Source organism: Mastigoproctus giganteus, chromosome 1 (genome assembly GCF_048544385.1).
Source record: "Mastigoproctus giganteus isolate SK-2022 chromosome 1, ASM4854438v1, whole genome shotgun sequence".
Lineage (NCBI taxonomy): Eukaryota > Metazoa > Arthropoda > Arachnida > Uropygi > Thelyphonidae > Mastigoproctus > Mastigoproctus giganteus.
Genome location: NC_143575.1, coordinates 98459600 through 98477900, shown reverse-complemented (window position 1 = coordinate 98477900; position 18301 = coordinate 98459600). Strand labels below are relative to the sequence as shown.

The following is an 18301-nucleotide window of genomic DNA, read 5'->3' as shown; positions in this document are numbered from 1 at the left end:
ATGCTGACCGAGAGTGATGTTAGACTGTTCTCTGTCTTCTGACTGCACAAATGCAGGTGTTCCCAACATTCATTTCTTTCTTTCTTTCAACTCTTTTCCTCTTCTATATTAATGACCTTCTCCCATTGACTGGAAATCCTACCCATAGTTTTGCTGATGGAAGCACATTACACTCCATTCCCAGTTTGACAAACCTTGCCCTGCACAAACAGCTTCACTTCTTGAATATCCACTACCAATTCCTTAAATGCTGGCTTTCAGATAATTTCCCAGTGAGGCAAATATAACTTAGCTGATTTCAGTCCTTCTACAACTCATGATTACTTATCTCTATTAGCAATTACCCTTGGCATAAGTACTTCACAAATAATGCTTCATCTGCATCTAAAAAAAAATCATCTAAAATGGAGAAATCAATTAACTGCCAACTCTTAAACTACATAGAAACCTTCCGTCTGACCAATGATTGCCAATAAGGATTCCGTCAGTGTCGATCCACTGGTGATATTCTGGCTTATGTTACCCATCTATGGAAAAATTCAATGGAAAAGTTTGGTGAAACACAAGCAGTTGCTCTTGACATCCCAAAGGCTTTCAATCGTGTTCGGCATAAATGTTTCTAAACAAACTTCCATCTTATGGTTTGCCAACTGCTTTTTTGTAATTGGTTATCCAGTTTTCTCTCTGATTGCTCACTGAGAGTGATGGTTATTTGTTATTTTGGTTTCTAGGAGCATTAACAACTAAAGCCATATTGCTCCAGGGATATGCGGTGGTCATTCACTGACCTTTCCGCATCCTCCGTATTTGGTGGGCACGGGCTCGAACCCCAGTCTAATCAAGAAGTGCACTGCTGCTCCTGCCCACCTGGCTACGGAGGCGCCTACTGAGAGTGATGGTAGATGGCTCTCTGTCTTCTAATGCTGGTGTCCCCCAAGGTTCAGTTCTTTCCCCTACTCTTTTCCTCTTGTATATTAATGACCTTCTTCCTTCGAATGGAAATCCTATCCATAGTTTTGTCGATGACAGCTTACTGCACATCGTATAGTGAACGGTACTTTACTATGGTGACTCCATCGTAACGTGATTTGATTGTACAGTGAACCAATTGTAAAAGGGCGGGGGGACGTTGTATTTTTAACTGTTTACATGAAACTTCGGATAATTGGAGCAGCCGCTTAATCGGGTCAAAATGCACTAGTCCCGATGTCTCCCAAATAACCGGAATGGACTGTGTGTGTGTGTGTGTGTGTGTGTGTGTGTGTGTATATATATATATATATATATATATATAAAATCAAAATAATAATCAATATATAATCAAAAGAAGTGGTAAAGAATTTGAAATTGAGATATATATAAAAAGGATTATAGCTCCAGGTTACTACATTAATAGTAGAAAGAACCCAGCAACTATAAGGAATGTAGATAATAATACAGACGAGGAATATGGGGTAAAGTATAGTCTAAGGAACCAGCTGTCGAAACCATAGGAAAAAATGCATATAATATCTGTAAATAAAATATTATGAATTATGTTACGTGAATAGTACTTAGTGCTGCAATTATGATGATTTTGACATTTTCTTCAGGAGTCAGCCGTCAAACTCTTGCACTAAGTACTATTCACGTAACATAATTCATATTTTATTTACACATATTATATGCATTTTTTCCTATGGTTTCGACAGCTGGTTCCTTAGACTATACTTTACCCCATACTCCTCATCCATATTATTATTTTTATATATCTTTATGTATGTAGGATAAATTTTGATGTAGGTGCAATGATGTTTGATGTTAGGTTACGCTAGGCTTTACAACCCCAGCTAGCCTAGTACATTTATCATCTTTTTCTATACCTTTATCTTCTACTTCTACCTTTTCTTCCCATTTGTAAAGCAACTAGTGCAATATGAGGGCAATATGAACGTTCCAGCTATCCTCATTCTATCGCTATTTTCGTCTTTATTTTATTACTCCTTTATCCCTTCCCCATCCTCAATTTAATACCTTGTCCTGTACCATTTGCTTGTTCTAAATTCTATTTTAATTCATCAAATTTTCCACAAAATTCCAATGCTAATTTTTTTTTTTTCCCCCAAAATTACATAAAGCCTATATAAATTTCAAATTTATTTTTTTTCCCTACTCTGAAAACATTTTTATTTTAGTTTTATCCTTAATTTTACCGTTTTTATATCACTAACACTTTGTTGGGACTACCTTGTCCATACTGTGTGCGAGTGATGCTGCTTTATCCCTTGTGATTTTATTCTTTATGCTTTATTTCACTTCTCTTCCACTGTTATGGGCAAGTATAGAAATGCAGTCCTGATTTATGGTCAGGTCTAATCCTCTGACGAAATACCTAACCATGCATCAATATTTACTTTAGCTAACATCAGATTTTTGCTATCCCCCTTTTTCGACAAACTAAAAACTAAATTTGCCCACCCATTTCTGATGATGGCTATCTCACCTTTTATTTTATTTGTTTAATCATTTTGTATTAATCATTTTACTTTACAGTTCCCTCACCTCTAATTGGCTTTGCAATTCAGCCTATAATTCTCTTAATTCATCATAACATAGAGGAAATTCACATTCTTTCTTTCTTTCTTTCTTTTTATAAACTTACAATACTTCTTATTTCTGCTATCCTCACTATATACACAAAATACGCACTTTGTGTATTTTTCACATCCATCTTTGCACCTACATCAAAATTTATCAGACTTTATTAAATCCTACATGCATATATAAACTTTTATATCCTTTACTGCAAATTTGCACATTTTAGTGCATCTATCAACTTTCATCTATCAACTGAAATTTCTGGTTTAAACTCATGATTTAATATTACATTTCATATATATACATATTGTAAGAAATATAACAGTTAAAAGTAAAGATGGAAGTGTAAATCACACAAAATGCCAAAAGCTGAGAAGAAAATGTAGGTTGTATCATAAAGATGATTAAAAAGGAGTGACCTGTAATAAAAATATTAAATAAGAATGAAAAATAAAAGTAACAGTCGCTGGCATCAGATAAGGGCAGGAAAATTTGGCTATAATTCAAAAAAGGGGAAGCAGAGCAAATATGCAATAAAATCTGATGACATCAAAAGTAAAATTTGATACATGATCAGGTATTTCCTCAGGGGACTACACCTGACCATGCATCAAAAGACTGCATTTCTATACTTGTCTATAACTGTGTAAAAAGAAATTTAAGAAAATAAGACCGAAAAGGGAAAGCAGTATAACACACTATGGACAAGGAAGTGACAAACGCAGTGTATATAAAAAAAAAGATATGATAAGGCAAATTAAAATTAAAAGTCAAGGTAAATTTTAAAACCAAAACTAGATGTACAAATAACTTGAATATAAAAAAGTTTCAATATTTTTTCAATGGCAATAGGTTGGACAAATGTCAAATGCCAGTGAGGTAAAAGTTGGAAACAAAAGCTGAAAAAGTCGAATAAAATAGAGATTTAAAATTAATGGTAGCTAAAAAGCATAAAAAAACTTGACAATCTATACCGGATGTATAGAAAAGAAGGGGCTGGAAATGACAGCGTGAACAAACGATAAATGCGAAAAAATAGTCAATACGATAAATGCGACTGAAGCAGTAACACATAAGAGCAGTTCTAAACATTAATAATATATAGTAATAAAACTAGCGTGAAAGAGCTGTAAAAATTGATAACCAGTGACCTCTATAGTAGGGTTACCATCTTCTGCACTCATAAAAAGAGGACATGTTTTGGGGCAAATAAAAGACGATAAAAAGTTCATCTTGGATTAAAAAAGAGGACAGAAAAGAGGGCAAATATATTATGCAAATAATAAAATAAAGACAATGTAAACCACATTTACTGATGTTTAGGATTAGTACATTCATATTTGTCTTGAGAAATTATTTCTTTCAATAGCTCTGAATTGCCTCTCAAATATGTGTGACATATTTGTGACATCAATGCATGACATATGTTTGAAATTGTACTGCAAAAACAAAATACCTTTTACAGAATTGACATTTAACCTATTCCTTTCTTTCGTCCACTGACTTCGCATTAGAGAGAATACTCTCTCTCTCTCTACATTTGCACTGTGAGGAGGAATTGCAAAGAAAAACTGGGCAATTTTCAACAATTCTGAATGGAATTCAATATTTTTTGAATTACTAAAATATTTGGCCACTTTTCATGTATAAGCTTGTTTTTAAAGTCATTATTCATTTGACCCTGAAAAAATTTCTTCAATTGTTAAATTGGTCAAAACACTTAACATCATCAATTGTTATCCCTTCGTCAATCAAGTAGGAAATAGAACATTATACATCGTTCCAGTTTGGTACTGCATCCATTTTCATCCACATAAAACAGGAAATGGATTCCATATGGTGAAGCCACTTATCTAAATATTCCATGCAATTTCTATACAGATTTTTTGTATCACTAGAAAATTTTTCACATTCAAGTACAAGTCCTTCATCATGTTTTTTGTATAGCATTTCCTTTACTCTTAATGGCATGAAGTTGTGATCCATCCGTTTCAAGATTTTTTCTTTCACTGAGACTAAGACATCTAGCACTTCTGCAGCTGAGTTATTTCCCCTTTCAATTCGTTGTATGTGTGTATGGAATACACTCATAAGTGATTGCATGAACCAAAGATGAATCTCACTAAATCCATTTTCAAAGAACCTTTTAATCACAATGGGAGGTTTTTCTTGGGACAGAAAATAAGCCTTGCGATGCTTGGAAATAATGAAAGCCATCTAGTCTTGCTGTGAGAAAGGAGCTGTCTATATTCAATCACAACAAACTCACAGTATTCCTTAAGCTCTTCGGTCCAGACTGTATAATTATGAAAATACTGGTAAATTTTAAAAAACAATGTTCTCTACATCAACTTCCCAAAGTTCTGTGGCATTCTGAAGACAATTGTTCAAAATATGTGCAGGGCAGCCCACTCTCCATCAAAGTCTTGTTATGCAAGAATTTCTTTAATTTTGCAAAGACATTATTCCCTTCTTCATTTCTTCTCAGTCCTGCAATTGTCCCCAGTGAATACATTTTTCACACAAACCATTTTTTTCAAGAGTTTCTTTAACATACGTAGAAATGATATCTGCAGTCTCATTAGACATCTTCTGTAATTCAATTAATTGTTTGTAACCCTCCTTCATTTACGTCAAAATACTGAATAATTAATGGGAAGATTTTTTCAGAACCATGATTACTTCCATCAGTTGAGACCCCACAGTATGCAATTTTATTTTCTTTTAAAGTTTTTACAGTAACATTAAGAGAATGATTTGCAAGTAATCCTTGAGAAATCCTTGGCAAGGGATGCAAAGAAAAACAGCAAAGAGTTCTTTACTTATGTAAACTCTAGAAGGAAGGGGATGAATCAGATTGGTCCACTTGATATTGATGGGTCAACTGTTGATGATCCTGCTCAGGTAGCTAACAAACTAAATGAATATTTTACATCGACATTCACACATGAGGAGTTATTCAGCGAGGGGAATGCCAGAGGTGTATTCAACTCTAGCAGTAAGCTACAGAATCTTGAAATAACTGGGAGTAAAGTGGAGGAGAAACTGTTGAAGATAAACACAAGAAAGGCACCCAGGGTGGATGGGATCTATCCAGTTATATTAAAGGAGGCAGCAAAGGAAGTAAGCAAACCCTTAGCCATAATTATGAGAGCTTCCTTGGACTCAGGGGAGGTACCCATAGACTGGAAATGTGCAAATGTGACCCCAATTCACAAAGGAGGATCAAAGGCTGACACAAGTAATTATAGACCTGTGAGCTTAACTTCTGTTCCAGGAAAATTAATGGAGGCACTGGTTAAAGAAGCACTGCAGGATCATTTAGACAAGACTTCAGTTATAGCTCAGACACAGCATGGTTTTGTTAAGGGGAAGTCTTGCCTGACCAACTTGATTGGATACTATGATGCAGTCACAAAAGAACTGGATGCAGGGAATAACTTTGATATTATATACTTGGATCTTAGAAAGGCTTTTGATACTGTTGCACATGGAAGACTGCTACACAAATTGGAGCAGTGTGACATTGGAGGCAAATTGCTGCTATGGATAAAGGGGTGGTTGAGGGGGAGAAGACAGAGAGTGGTAATCAATGGACACTGCTCATCGTGGACTAATGTTATTAGTGGAGTCCCTCAGGGCTCAGTGTTGGGTCCATTATTGTTTTCTGTATTTATAAATGATATTGATGATGGTATATCAAGCTTAATGTCCAAGTTTGCAGATGATACAAAGGTTGGCAGGGTTGTCAAGGACACTACTGACACTATGCTGCTGCAACAGGATCTGGAAAGGTTGAGCAGATGGGCTGAGAGGTGGCAAATGAAGTTTAACATTGACAAATGTAAAGTACTACACATGGGAAAAAGCAACCCCAGAGCAACGTATCAACTCTGTGGTACTACACTGACAGTGGTAGAGAATGAAAGGGACTTGGGGGTGATTGTGCAGGCAGATATGAAGTTCTCTGAGCAGTGCAGACGGGCTGCAAGAGTAGCTCATGGAGTATTGTCAATGATATACAGGAATTTTTCCAGCAGGGATAAGGAGGTGATTATTCCATTGTATAAGGCAATGGTCAGGCCACACCTAGAGTACTGTATACAGGTCTGGAGGCCTCATTTCAAGAAGGATGTAGAGCTGCTGGAACGAGTACAGAGAAGGGCAACAAGATTAGTGAATGGAACAAAGGGGTGCTCTTACGAAGAAAGGCTTAAGTTTTGCAAATTACAGTGTCTGGAGACTAGGCACCAGCGAGGTGATCTGATAGAGGTGTATAAAGCCTTGAATGGTTTAAGCATGCTCAATGCTGATGGGATTCTTCCTCTAGCTCAGAAAAATCACCTGAGAGGGCATAAATTCAAATTGAGGAAAGACAGATGTAGGATAGACGTGCGGAAATTTGCCTTTAGCCAGCGGGTGGTTGGTTGGTGGAACAGACTGCCATCCCTTGTGGTGGAGGTTGATAGCCTAAATAAGTTTAAGGCTCAGCTGGACACGTATTTTGAACGAACAGAGGGGTGAAGTGGAAGTGGGTTTTTTTTTTTTTTTTTTTGGCTGATGCTGCATAAGCTTGCTTTCTTGCATCAAATGCCTCTACTAATGCTAATGCTAAAGTACAAAGTTTACAATGGCTTCTGTCTTGGTTCTAGCGCAGGAAAATCTTTTTGCTATCTCAGAATGAAAAAATACATTTTTTAATGTGACAGTTGTGCAATCCATTGATTTGTAACTACTGTGATGTTTAACAGTGTGAAAAGCAAAGGTACCCTCTGCAGCAGCCAGATCATATTCTATTTTACCGACAGCTTTGACAAAAAAATCTGTAACCTTTCCCGAATAGGCCTCACCTTGAACTACTTTCTTGTGCTTCTCAGTTTCAATGTGATGCTTCAAATCACCAACCCCTTTATAGGCTGCTGAAACATATGACCCCATTCTGCAAACTTTATATTCAGCTTTCCATTCCTCTCGGCCAGATACAGAACATGGAAATTTGTTTTTCATCTCTTCTGTAAACATGCACTTCCTTTTAGGCATTTTAAGGTTAGTATAGTCTTTATAATATTAATTTTTATAATTGAAATAATAATAAATATTTTTTATTGTAAGTAGTGAAGCGTAAATTTTATTAAGATTAGGTTGTTTTACATTCACAACTAAACTAACCTAATTGCAGAAAAGTACCTACAGGTATAAAGATGGATAATAAATATTTTTGTAATTAAAGTGAAAAACAGTATTTTAAAAAAAAGGTAAACTTTGGTATTAAATAAACTAGTATCTGCCTCTTGATTGGATCGTTGATAAGTATACCAAATGTAGTCGACAGTACGCAACTTTCGATCAATTTGGTGTGCACACAGCTCAAATCCACGTTTTCATATGCTGCAATCAATTTCTAGAGAAAACAGTCCCTCTAACTGTCAATATTTATTTGACATGATGGAATTCCCGTAATTTATTATCTTTTTCTAGCACACCATCTGATCTTCACACATTATCTACTCTAAACCAAAATATTGTATTGCTAGACTATATAAAATTTATATGTACGTAAATTCTGAAGCAGGCGTGGGTTGTTAATGATCTCAATGCACTAAACTGAGCATCGTCGGGGTCTTCCGCCTAATTGTCAACACAGAAATTTGAATTGAAGAATCATCTCCTATTCCAAAAAAGATTCTGTATAACATAACTCGGTAGTTTTTGTTGAGCTTGCATTAAAAAAAATGTCGTACAATATAAAAATCCACCTGGACAAAAATTTTAGACAAAAAAACCGGACAAATCCGGTTAAAAGAGGGCAGATGGTAACCCTACTCTATAGTGAATTTTGATAAGTAAGTGTATAGAGATACATAAACGAAGAGAGAAACGAAATATTTCAGAAATGATGGTGCATCTTAAAAATATAGAAAATATAGAGAAGCTACACTCAAAGTAAGAATAAAAACCATGTAGAAATAACAGCAACTTTTGTTTTATTTATTTAGATAGTATTGTTCGTTATACATCCTGCCATACGCCTACCTACTTTGTAAATTTCTTTAAAAAAAAAATTTCTTTTTAAACATCTTAAATTTAGCATGCATTTTCTCATATTTCTGTTATCTTTTTCCTCTCAGCTTTTGACATTTGTGTAATTTACACTTCCAGCTTCACATTATACATATATATACGTCTGCATCCTTTGCTGCTGCTTTGCACGCTCTGGTGCATTTGTTATATCCTACTTATTTTTATTTTTCTCCTGGTTTTAACTCACTGGTATTATATTTTATACCAAGAATTAACTATCTGCTGCTTTGCACGATGCTATTCTTTGAATTACAACCACTTGTGTTTTATATCTCTGGTTAGTCTTGTTTGTTACACATCCTGCTATATTTCTATATGCTTTTTAGTCTTAATTTTAACGTAGTTTCTCTATATTTTCTATATTTTTAAGATGGGTGTTTGCACCACCATTTCTGAAATATTTCGTTCCTATCTTCGTTTATGTATCTCTATACACTTACTTAACAAAATTTACTATAGAGGTCACTGGTTATCAATTTTAACAGCTCTTTTTCACATTAGTTTTATTATTATATATTATTAATGCATAGAACTGCTTTTATATGTTACTGCTTCGGTCCATTTATCGTATTGACCTTTTCTATATATCAGGTATAGATTGTCAAGTTTTTTTATGCTTTTCAGCTATCGTTAATTTTAAATCTGTTTTATTCGACTTTTTCAGCTTTCGTTTCCGACTTTTACCATGCTGGCATTTTACATTGGTGTCCACCCTATTGCCATTTGCTTGCTTCAATATTTTATTATACTCAGTTATTTGTACACCTAGTTTTAATTTTAATTTACTTTACCTTATCTTTTATTATATATACTGCATTGGGACTATAATGTGTTATACTGCTTTCCCTTCTCAGTCTTATTTTCTTAAATTTATTCTTTTTACACAGTTAGCATTAGCATAGGCATATGATGCAAGAAAGCAAGCTTATTCAGCATCAGCCAAAAAAAAAAAAAAAAAAACACCACTCACATTTCACCCCTCCATTCACTCGAAATACCTGTCCAGTTGAGCCTTAAATTTGTTTATGCTATCAACTTCAACAACAAGTGATGGAAGTCGGTTCCACCAACCAACCACCCACTGGCCAAAGGCAAATTTCCGCACATCTATCCGACATCCGTCCTTGCTCAATTTGAATTTATGCCCTCTGAGCTGATTATTCTGAGCAAGATGAAGAATCCCATTGGCATTGAGCATGCTCAAACCATTCAAAGCCTTATACACCTCAATCAGATCACCTCGCCGGTGCCTAGTCTCCAGACTCTGTAATTTGCAAAACTTAAGCCTTTCTTCGTAAGAGCAACCCTTTGTTCCATTCACTAATCTTGTTGCCCTTCTCTGTACCCGTTCCAGCAGCTCTACATCCTTCTTGAAATGAGGCCTCCAGACCTGTATACAGTACTCAAGATGTGGCCTAACCATTGCCTTATACAAGGGAATAATCACCTCCTTATCCCTGCTAGAAAAATTCCTGTATATCATTGACAAGACACCATGAGCTACTCTTGCAGCTCGTCTGCACTGCTCAGAGAACTTCATATCTGCCTGCACAATTACCCCCAGGTCCTTTTCATTCTCCACCACTGTCAGTGTAGTACCGCAGAGTTGATACGTTGCTCTGGGGTTAGTTTCCCATATGTATTACTTTACATTTGTCAATGTTAAACTTCATTTGCCACCTCTCAGCCCATCTGCTCAACCTTTCCAGATCCTGTTGCAGCAGCATAGCATCAGTGGTGTCCTTAACAACCCTGCCAACCTTTGTATCATCTGCAAACTTGGACATTAAACTTGATATCCCATCATCAATATCATTCATAAACACCAAAAACAACAACGGACCCAACACTGAACCCTGAGGAACTCGACTAATAACATTAGTCCACGTTGAGCAGTGTCCACTGATTACCACTAATTCATCCATAGCAGCAATTTGCCTCCAATGCCACACTGCTCCAATTTGTGCAGCAGTCTTCCATGTGCAACAGTATCAAAAGCCTTTCTAAGATCCAAATATATAATATCAAAGTTATTCCCTGTATCCAGTTCTTTTGTGACTGCATCATAGTATCCAATCAAATTGGTCAGGCAAGACCTGCCCTTAACAAAATCATGCTGCATCTGAGCTATAACTGAATTCTTGTCTAGATGATCCTGCAGTGCTTCTTTAACCGGTGCCTCCATTAATTTACCTGGAACAGAAGTTAAACTAACAGGTCTATAATTACTTGTGTCAGCCTTTGATCCTCCTTTGTGAATTGGGGTTACACTTGCACATCTCCAGTCTATGGGTACCTCCCCTGAGTCCAAAGAAGCTCTCATAATTATGGCTAGGGGTTTGCATACTTCCTTTGCTGCCTCCTTTAATATAACTGGATAGATCCCATCCACCCCAGGTGCCTTTTTTATGTTTATCCTCAACAATCTCTCCTCCACTTTCCTCTCAGTTATTACAAAATCATCCAGCTCACTGCCAATGTTTACTTTACCTACATCATTCTCCTTCCTGAATAACTCCTCATGCGTGAATGTAGATGCAAAATACTCGTTTAGATTGTTAGCCACCTGAGCAGGATCCTCAACTGTTGAACCATCAATATCCAGTGGACCAATCTGATTCATCCCTTTCCTTCTTGAGTTTAAATAGGTAAAGAACTCTTTTCTGTTTTTCTTTGCATCCCTTGCCAAGGATTTTTCGTAGTCTGCCTTTGCCTGCCTAATCTCATTTGTGACTTGGTTACAGACCAACTTATATCTATCATAGGCTTCCATGTCACCCATTTATTTGTATGTATCCCATGCATTTTTCTTCTCTGCCACGTCTCATTAGTTCATCTGACAACCATTTAGGCCTAAACCTTGAACAATATTTCTTAGTTGGTATGTAAAGCCTGGTAGCCTCCAAGATTAGTTCCTTGAATGCTTCCCATTTTGAGTTTGCTGTTGGTAACATCATCAGTTGGTCCCACTGTATAGAATTTAAATACTGTCTCAGACCATTATAGTCGCCTTTACGAAAACAAAAACCCTTCCCTTTACCTCTGATGGTAGTTACCTCCTTGAGTAAATCCCACTTCAACACACTGTGATCACTGCCACCTAGTGGTTCGTTTATCTGCAGATTCTTAATGCATGAAGAATCACTACTGATAATCAGATCAAGAGTATTCCTCCCTCTTGTTGCCTCACGAACATGCTGATGTAGAAAACAATCATCCAATAAATCCACAAAAGCCTTGCTAGTGTGCGAGCGACCAACCCACAAATTCCAGTCAATATCTGGGAAATTAAAATCCCCCATTATAAGACTCTCTGATTTACTGGCCCACTCTATTTCCCCGTACAATATCTTATTATACTCATCAGAGTCATTAGGCCTATAGCACACTCCTACTCTCAATTTTGATTTCCCTATGCTTATGTCACACCAAACTGACTCGACACTGCCCTGTCCATCGATGTCGACTGGCTTCACTTCCTTGGACTTGATGTGTTTCTTAACTAATAGCATAACCCCTCCTCCCCTCCTGTCCTATCTGTCCTTTCTATACACATTGTATTCCCCAAATTCCAGTTCCGCATTCCTTATATCTGTGTGACACCATATCTCTGATATCCCAACAATATCTGCCTTTGATGTTTTGAGCAATACCTCAAATTCATAAAATTTATTTACTAAACTGCTAGCATTGGTGTACACGCAGATATACATGCACCTGTTTCTATTCCTAGCTACCCTAACACAACCCATGTGTTTACTTGTACCGCAATGACTCCCAGCAGTCTCTGAAATATCCTGCATCTTGTTTTTCAGGCTTCTGCTCATTTCAATATAAGCAGTGCAAGAATCACTTCCACCTCTGCCAGTGGCTACTGTTAATCTATTAGTCCTTGTATCCCCCCCCAACTAGCAGTTTTCCGACCCACCTAACTCTGCCTCGACAGCATCAGCAAAAATTCTTGCACCCTTTCTATTTAAGTGTATCCCATCCCTGTAGAAGCAATCTCTCCTGTTAACAAGTACAGTCCAGGCTGAAAAAAATTCTACCCCTTCAGCCTTGCACAATCCCTCCAGGGCCGAATTGATCGACAAGGCTCTCATCATATACTCCCTCCTATCGTGTCTGGGCAGAATTGCAGACACTTTCAAATTCAACCCTAATTCACGGCTTTTTTTCAACAGTGACCTGTACTTGCCAATTAATTCCGCCGGTCTCCTACTCTTAATATCATTTGTGCCAAAGTGTACAACTATATCACCTTTTGTGCCTTTAAAAGATGATATCCGCTCTACAACGTCATCCAACTTTGCCCCTGGCAGACATACCCTGGTCCTATTCCACCTATCCTTTTTACAAAGCATGTTCCCCGCTTCCCTGACAATAGAGTCACCAACAACTACTAGTTCCTGTGGGACCAGCGCATTCTGCCTAGGGGGCTGCCTCTGTGTTGCCTGATGACCAAGTGCAAGCTCTGGCATTGATGTGGGCGGCTGAGAGCTTGATGGGGCCCTCAATTTATTTCCTTCGAGGGCATCCACCCTGTCCTTCAAGCTCTCATAAAGGCCCATAACAACGCTGAGTTGTCGCCTGATTTCCTTGCACTCCTTACATCGTGCACACACAAAGACATCCCCCTTGGCAGTATCATGTCCCGTAACCGACTGCTCCGCAAACAGTGCATTTTAAAACAGTGCAGTTATGGACAAGTATAGAAACGCAGTCCTTTGATACATGGTCAGGTGTAGTCCTCTTATGAAATACCTGATCATGTACTAAATTTTACTTTTGATGTTATCAGATTTTATTGCATATTTGTTCTACTTCCCCTTTTTGAATTATAGCCAAATTTTCCCGCCCTTACCTGATGCCAGTGACCGTTACTTTTATTTTTCATTCTTATTTAATATTTTTATTACAGGTTACTCCTTTTTAATCGTGTTTATGATACAACCTACATTTTTCTCAGCTTTTGGCATTCTGTATGATTTACACTTTCATCTTTACTTTTAACTGTTATATTTCTTAAAATATACATATATATATACACACACACACACACACACACACACACACACACCCCTGCATCCTTTGCTGCTACTTTGCACGCTCTGGTGCATTTGTCATATTTTTATTTTTCTGCTTTTCCTGCCGGGATTTTATATCAATTAAGAATTACTATCTGCTGCTTTGTGCGATGCTATTCTTTAAATTACAGACACTTCCATTTTATTTCTTTAGATAGTTTTGTTTGTTATACATCCTGCCATACCTCTACCTACTTTTTAGTCTTAAATTTAGCATGCATTTTCTCATATTTCTGTTACCTTTTTCCTCTCAGCTTTTGGCATTTATGTAATTTACACTTCCAGCTTCATATATATGTAATAAGTATAATAGGATGAAAAGTTAAGTTGTAATGGAGAGATAAAAATAAAGATAATGACATATGTACCTGAGCGTGCAAAGCAGCAGCAAATGATGCAAAAGTTTATATATGTGTGGTAGAATTAATAAGTCTGTTAAAAATTGTTAAGATGGATGTGTAAGTTACAGAAGGCCACAACTAATAGAAAGAGAGCAGAAATTGGAGATGTTGAAGGTGTGAGAAAGAATGTGAATATCCTAATGAAATAATGAATTAAGCCAAATTATAGGCTGAATTAAACAGCCAATTAGAGAGAAGGGAGCTGTAAAGAAAAAAAATGATTATACGGGCAACCACCATATAACACGGTACTTCTACAACACGGTTTCACTCTAACACTGTTGATAAATTGCAGCAATCCTCTCACAACACGGTACTTATATAACACGGTTTCGCTCTAACATGGTTAGGGAATTTTTGGGCTTTAGTGTGGGGTGAACCTTGCTATTAATGTTGGATGTAATTTTTCAACATTTCCATTCTTTTTGAATCCCTGCTGTTGACTCGCTAGTCAAAAAAAAAAAAATTGAGAAATCCATGTATTTTATTTTGTTGGAAAATTCCCATGTTACGTTCTGTGCTATTGAACTTATGCTTGTTGAACTTGTGGAAAAATTTAGATTTCAAAGTTTTATTACTATTGGATAGCACACCAGGCCATCCAAAAGATTTAAGTCATCAAAATGTTGAAGTTATGTTCCTACCGCCACAGTTGTACTGGGTTAATACAACTTCTTTCATTCAGCCATTAGATCAAGGCATTAATCCACCTTTAAAACTCATTCCATCAGAAAATTGTTACAATGGATTTTGGAAAAAATTTATTCCAAATCTATTGAAGTAATGGAGGCATGGAAACATTTCTCAATTGTGGACTGTATCAGAATCATAGCTTTATCGCTGAAAGAAGTAAAACTGTCAACATTAAATGCACATGGAAAAACGTATGGTCAGAGTCAGTTCATTCAGGGAATATGATCGAACGGGCAGAAAACGGAATCAGTGCAATAGTAGAACTTGCTATGTCGGTAGGAGGGGAAGGTTTTAATGATATGACTACTGAAGTCCTCGTGGGTAATACAGTTGATAGTATAACCCTCCTCCCCACACTGGCTGGAAAAGACCAGAGTTCAAATCCCATCGATGAAAGGAGCAATTTCTGTGGGTCTATTTCACAATGTGGCTGAGTTAGTCGTGCTCAAGTGAGCATAACATGGTTTTTCTCCCAGAAACTGGGGTTTTTCATCCATCAAAACAGAAAATTTACTTCGGGACACATGCAATTTATAGACAATATCCACAGAGTAACGTGTCCTTAGTTGCCTATGCTCCTAAAAAAATTAAAGATATGATTACTGAAGAAGTTCAAGAATTACTGGTAGAAAAAGAGGCTGGCACAGCAGATTTGGTGGAAATGGCATCGGAGGTAAAACCAAATCAATTCAGAGGATGGTTATATTGATTATAAATTACTAAATCGATTTCATCCAAATCAATTTAGATGAAACTTCTAAACTTCCAAATTTTACACTAAAAAGCACATGGGAAGGCATAAAGTTAGCCATGTAATTAGAATCTTAGTTTCATTTAAGAATCTTAGCAGATTCTTAAATGAAAGGAGCCCAAAGTTCAAAAGGGAGCTTCAAAAATATTTAGTTCCATATGATAAAATTCACAAAGATTTATCAAGAAAAAGCAAACAAACCCAGATTACTGATTTTTTGAAGAGAGTATAGAAGGTGCACGAAATCTAGAATGATGTATTTTTGTTAACATTTTGTTAACGAAATAGTGCATTTTTGTTAGCTTTTGGAACATAACCCCCCCCTTTCTGTACTTTTTCATAGTCCCGTATAACATGGTTTCGCACAACATAACATTTTACAGGAACCTAATAACCATGTTATACGAGAGTTACCTGTATTAATATATGGAGTAAGAGATATTGGTGGGCAATTTTGGTTATAGGTACAAGAAAGGGATAGAGAAATTATAAAATTAAAATATGAAGTAAGCTAAAAATAAATATTGATACACAATCAGGTATTTCATCAGGACTGCATTTCTATACTTGTCCTATGGAAGAAAAACAAATTTAATAATAAAACTGAGTGAATTCAAATATGGGGGTAAAGCTCTATCAATGTTGTCTCTATCATGCTGCTGTAGAAAACAGCAGCATGGTAGAGACAACAAGAGAAAGCAATACTCTTGATTAGCAGTGACCCTTCGTGTATTAAGAATCTACCATTGCCACCCATTAGGTGGCAATGATCACAATGTAATGATGTGAGATTTACTTAAAGATAACTACTGTCAAAGGCAAAGAACGGCTTTTGCTTTCCTAAAGATGACCACAGTGGTCTCAGACAGTCTTTAAATTCTGACAGTGGGACCAACTGATGATATTACCAACAGCAAATTCTAAATAGGAAGCATTCAATGAAATAATAAAAGCTACTAGGTTTTTTATACTAACTAAAAAATAATGTTCAAGGCTTTATTATTATTATACCTAAGAGGATGTCAGATGAACTGATGACACTTGTGGGAGAAAAGAAAAATGTGTCCGCATGAAAAATTGGAGCGATCGCCACATGTTGGATTGTCGGGTCACCTGGAGTACACTAAGACAGGAAGTTATATTTATGTCATACAGCAACGGCCTTCCAAGTGTAATAATAGACAAAGAGGTTGTAAAATGTTTTTTTTTGGGGCTCTTCAAGTTAGCATTAGTAGAGGCATTTGATGCAAGAAAGCAAGCTTATGCAGCATCAGCCAAAAAAAAAAAAAAAAAAAAACCACTTCCACTTCACCCCTCTGTTCGTTCAAAATACCTGTCCACCTGAGCCTTAAACTTATTTAGGCTATCAACCTCCACCACAAGGGATGGAAGTCTGTTCCACCAACCAACCACCCGCTGGCTAAAGGCAAATTTCCGCACGTCTATCCTACATCTGTCTTTCCTCAATTTGAATTTATGCCCTCTCAGGTGATTATTCTGAGCTAGAGGAAGAATCCCATCAGCATTGAGCATGCTTAAACCATTCAAGGCTTTATACACCTCTATCAGATCACCTCGCTGGTGCCTAGTCTCCAGACCCTGTAATTTGCAAAACTTAAGCCTTTCTTCGTAAGAGCACCCCTTTGTTCCATTCACTAATCTTGTTGCCCTTCTCTGTACTCGTTCCAGCAGCTCTACATCCTTCTTGAAATGAGGCCTCCAGACCTGTATACAGTACTCTAGGTGTGGCCTGACCATCGCCTTATACAATGGAATAATCACCTCCTTATCCCTGCTGGAAAAATTCCTGTATATCATTGACAATACTCCATGAGCTACTCTTGCAGCCCGTCTGCACTGCTCAGAGAACTTCATATCTGCCTGCACAACCACCCCCAAGTCCCTTTCATTCTCTACCACTGTCAGTGTTGTACCATAGAGTTGATACGTTGCTCTGGGGTTGCTGTTTCCCATGTGTAGTACTTTACATTTGTCAATGTTAAACTTCATTTGCCACCTCTCAGCCCATCTGCTCAACCTTTCCAGATCCTGTTGCAGAAGCATAGTGTCAGTAGTGTCCTTGACAACCCTGCCAACCTTTGTATCGTCTGCAAACTTGGACATTAATCCCGATATACCATCATCAATATCATTTATAAATACAGAAAACAATAATGGACCCAACACTGAGCCCTGAGGGACTCCACTAATAACATCAGTCCACGATGAGCAGTGTCCATTGATTACCACTCTCTGTCTTCTCCCCCTCAACCACCTCTTTATCCATAGCAGCAATTTGCCTCCAATGTCACACTGCTCCAATTTGTGTAGCAGTCTTGCATGTGCAACAGTATCAAAAGCCTTTCTAAGATCCAAGTACATAATATCAAAGTTATTCCCTGCATCCAGTTCTTTTGTGACTGCATCATAGTATCCAATCAAGTTGGTCAGGCAAGACTTCCCCTTAACAAAACCATGCTGTGTCTGAGCTATAACTGAAGTCTTGTCTAAATGATCCTGCAGTGCGTCTTTAACCAGTGCCTCCATTAATTTTCCTGGAACAGAAGTCAAGCTCACAGGTCTATAATTACTTGTGTCAGCCTTTGATCCTCCTTTGTGAATTGGGGTCACATTTGTACATTTCCAGTCTATGGGTACCTCCCCTGAGTCCAAGGAAGCTCTCATAATTATGGCTAAGGGTTTGCTTACTT

At 37.1% G+C, this 18301-nt stretch overlaps 1 protein-coding gene across 2 annotated transcripts in view; it reads right to left on the bottom strand.

Moving 5' to 3' along the window:
* The window catches only part of LOC150091033 (cobalamin trafficking protein CblD), a 170308-nt gene that overhangs the window by 106494 nt on the left and 45513 nt on the right, over positions 1-18301 (bottom strand). The gene's annotated exons all lie outside the window — the stretch shown is intronic.